The sequence below is a fragment of the Prunus avium genome, chromosome 5 (assembly GCF_965620075.1).
Source record: "Prunus avium chromosome 5, drPruAviu1.hap1.1, whole genome shotgun sequence".
Classification (NCBI taxonomy): Eukaryota; Viridiplantae; Streptophyta; class Magnoliopsida; order Rosales; family Rosaceae; genus Prunus; species Prunus avium.
Window position 1 is genome coordinate 3956255 of NC_142288.1, and position 4428 is coordinate 3960682.

The 4428-nt window shown below is 39.2% G+C and overlaps 1 non-coding gene across 1 annotated transcript; it reads right to left on the minus strand.

Moving 5' to 3' along the window:
• Positions 1–1530: 1530 nt before the first annotated feature.
• On the minus strand, positions 1531–1637 carry LOC148294218 (small nucleolar RNA R71). Its single transcript, XR_015836189.1, has one exon. It is a non-coding gene; the product is annotated as a small nucleolar RNA R71 (small nucleolar RNA).
• Positions 1638–4428: the final 2791 nt, after the last annotated feature.

A 4428-nucleotide genomic window follows, 5' to 3' on the forward strand; every position in this document is an offset into this window, starting at 1 on the left:
TTTTCCCATTTCTATTTTAGTTTCTTTTCCATTATGAGTAGCTAAATCCATAACTAGGGCTTCGATGTAACCTAACATGAATATTCTGGGTTTATAAGTTTGGAGTTTCAAGTTTGATTCATGATTCATGTTCTTATTCATTATGCTTATAAGTTAACATGCTTGTTTGAATGATTGATCACCATTAGAACTTGTTTGTTAACTATATTGGTTTGAATTAAGAGTAGACACCATGCTTTAATTCGAATTGAACTATGAATAGGAAGAGTATGTATGGACATTCGACAACAGGGATTAGATACATGCTTGGTTGTTTAAATTGTTCTTCTATGCTTAATGGGTTCCTAATGCTTAATTTTAGGTTAGACAACAAATGATCAAATTAGGGAATTAGGAACACAAGGTTAGGACCAAACACCATGGCCTAATCATACTTTAGCTAGAATCAATCTTTGAATCTGAATTAGACTTGTTACTTGACTCCATATAACCCAGAATTGAATTGTTATGGTGATTCGAATGCCCTAGTCTCCAAATCTGTTTTCCAACTCTTAAAACCACTCTTTGTTACACTTGTTTATTTGCTTTCATTTGCAATTTCAGTTTGCTCACTTCCTTTCACAATCACAATCACTCTCACTTTAATTTCTGTTTTAGACTTAACTTCCTAACTTCTTGAATTCGGTAATCTACGTACATAACTAATTTGAACTTCTCAGTCTTCGTGGGTACGACCTCGTACTTGTCTTGCTATATTACTAATTGCCCCGTACAATTGCGAGTTAACATAATAATTAACAACAAATTTTGGCGCCGTTGCCGGGGACTGAACGAAAGTTCTTCCTTGGTTATGTGCCCAAGGTTACCCTATTCTTTTTAGTGTTTCTAATTAATCTAATTTTCTGTTTCAGGTAGTTTATGTCTAAAAGACCGTTCCTTGAACAAGTGAGGTCTTCGTTCCAACGCTCCAGATCTTTGAACGCAGGACCATCGTTGCAACCCAACCGGGTGATCTTTGAAGTTCATAATCGTCTAGAAAGAGAGTTGTCAACTGCAAAAGAGCAAGCTCTTGCCACATTTACAAGTATTGCTCTCCACACTGAACTTCCTGGTTCTTCACCTTCAAATTCGGAAGCAAGTTCAGACCAAGAAGAAGAAGAAGAGATGGCTGCCAATGAGTTCATGGGAGAACTTGATATCCCAACAATTCCAGCATCTCCTTCAAGCATTTTGCTGCCCACTGTAGCTCGAAATTATGAGCTTAAATCTTCTCATCTTAATATGCTGCCTTCCTTTTATGGTTTACCTAATGAAGATCCATTAACTCATATAAAGGATATTTTTAATGTTGTGAGTTCTTTTCCCTTGACAGGTGTGACAGAAGATCAACTTCGAATGAGAGTGTTTCCATACACTTTGAAGGATAAGGCGAAATATTGGTTGAATTCTTTGAAGCCTGGTTCACTCACTACATGGGCTGCCATTCAAAAGAAGTTCTTGGAGAAATACTTCTCCACGCAAAAGACCGACATGCTTAGGGATAAGATCTTGTTATTTGCACAGCAAGATGATGAATCGTTTTGTGAAGCATGGGAGAGATTCAATGGGCTGCTCAACCAATGTCCTCATCATGGGATTCCATTGAAGCTTCAAATGCGTATGTTTTATAAAGGACTAACCCCTTCTAGTCATAATATAGTCACCAATTTTGCAGGTGGTTCTTTTAAAACCAAAACTCCAGAAGAAACATACGAACTTTTTGAGGAGATAGCAATGGAGACCCAACATACGGATACAAGAGGTAAACGTGTTATTAGTGGTTCTAATGATGCTTCTAGTGTGCAGATTTCAAAACTGGAACAAAAGCTAGATGCTCTTCTTGCATTAAACTCAAGAAGCCCTCCGAAGGAAGTGTGTAGTATTTGCGAAACTCCTGACCATGCTACCATAGCTTGTCCACTTGGGGCTGGATATCCAGAATTTGTGCAAGAGCAAGCTAAGTTGGTAAATTCCTACAACCAAGGTCCAAGAAATGATCCATACTCTCAAAGTTATAATCCAGGTTGGAGGAATCATCCAAACTTTTCATGGAGGAATACTCAGAATCAAGCTAATCCCCCTTCATTCCAAAAGCCACAACAAACATCATCATTGGAGGATATAGTTAAGCAGATGGCAATCAACCAATCCAATTTCCAGCAAACTACACAAGCTACCATTGCCAAATTGGAAGTTCAAATAGGCCAATTAGCTGCTGAAATAACTCAAAGAGCACCTGGGAAATGGCCAAGCCAAACCGAGATCAATCCAAAGAACCAAGAAGCCAAGGCCATTCATGTGCTCAGATCAGGTAAGATCATTGATAGTAAAGTTGATTCTAATCTTTCAAATGATGTTGTGATTGTAGAAGATGAAGAGGAGGAGACCACGGCTACAGAAGGGGAACATCTCAAAACTTCTCAATCTGCTCCTAATGCCAAATCAGATTCTCAGGAATCCAAACAATTCCAATTGCATAAGAGAGATGACAAATTTGTGCCACCACATCTTCAAGAAGATAGATACGTGCCACCCGCTCCATATGTTCCACTGATTCCATTTCCAGGCCGTCTTAAGAAAGCAAAGCAAGATAAGGCTTTTAAAGAGATTTATGATATTTTGAGTAAAGTTAATATCAATTTGCCTTTGCTTGATGTTATTGAACAGATTCCTGCATATGGAAAGTTCATCAAGGACTTGAAAACTCACAAGCTCAATTTCGCTCCAAATGAAGATGTAAAGCTTGACCAGAATGTAAGTGCTGTGTTGCAAAGGAAGCTTCCACCAAAACTAGTTGATCCTGGCAGCTTTGACATTCCCATTAACATTGGAGGCAATAAGGTTGGAAGAGCCATGTTGGACTTGGGAGCAAGTGTCAACCTAATGCCATATTCATTGTATCAAAAGCTTGGCTTAGAAGGGATGAAGAAGACTTCAATACGACTTGAACTAGCTGATCATTCTATAAAATATCCAAAAGGTATTGTAGAAGATATTTTAGTTCAAGTTAATACACTAATTCTCCCTGCTGATTTTGTAGTGATGGACATGGAAGACAATCCAAATGGAGATCATGTTGATCGCATTCTCCTAGGCAGGCCATTCATGGCCACTGCAGACACAGTTATCAAAGTGAAAGATAGCACCCTTTCCATGACTGTTCTGGGTGAAACTGTTGAATTTAAAATGCTTAATGCTTTATCTCAACCTTCTATCTCTCTTGATTCTTGCTTTTCAATTGATGTTGTGGATCATGAGGTTTCTTCCAAAATTTTGCAGAGAAAGTCTAATGATGCTCTAGAAGCTGTCTTAACACAAGAAGAGGAAGATCTTTGTGAACCGGAGTTCCAAGAAGTGGTGGCTGCCTTAGAAGTGTTTCAACCATACCCACCATCCTTTAGGCCACCACTCGAGCCTCTTGGACCATCATCCATGAAATTGGAGCCATCCATTATCACCCCACCAAAGCTAGAACTTAAACCACTGCCCAATCATCTTAAATATACTTATTTGGGTGCTAACGAAACTCTCCCTGTTATAATTGCTGCAGGTCTCACCTCACATGAAGAAGAGAGCTTAATTAAGGTTCTAAAAGAGCATAAAACAGCCATTGGGTGGACCATAGCAGACATCAAAGGAATTAGTCCAAGCATGTGCATGCACCGGATTCTAATGGAAGAAGACAGCAAACCATCCCGTGATGCCCAAAGGAGGCTAAATCCCAACATGAAAGAGGTGGTTAGAGCTGAAGTTTTAAAGCTACTCGATGTAGGAATCATCTACCCAATTTCAGATTCTAAGTGGGTGAGCCCTGTACAAGTTGTTCCGAAGAAGTCCGGAATCACCGTTGTGAAGAATGAGAAGAATGAGATAGTTCCTACACGAACTATCACTGGTTGGAGAGTTTGCATTGATTACAGGAAGTTGAACACATCCACTAGAAAAGATCATTTCCCCTTGCCTTTTATTGATCAAATGCTTGAACGTTTATCTGGCCATGCTTACTATTGTTTTCTTGATGGTTTTTCAGGTTATAATCAAATTCCCATTGCTCCGGAAGACCAAGAGAAAACCACATTCACATGCCCATTTGGTACGTTTGCTTATAGAAGGATGCCATTCGGTTTGTGCAATGCCCCAGCAACTTTCCAAAGATGCATGATGTCAATCTTTTCAGATATGGTGGAACGATTCATTGAGGTATTTATGGATGATTTTTCAGTTTTTGGTTCCTCTTTTGATAATTGTCTTCACCACTTGTCTCTAGTGCTTAAAAGATGCCAGGAAACAAACCTGATTTTGAATTGGGAGAAGTGTCACTTCATGGTGAGACAAGGCATTGTGCTAGGCCATGTGATTTCAAGCAAGGGAATTGAAGTGGATAAAGCC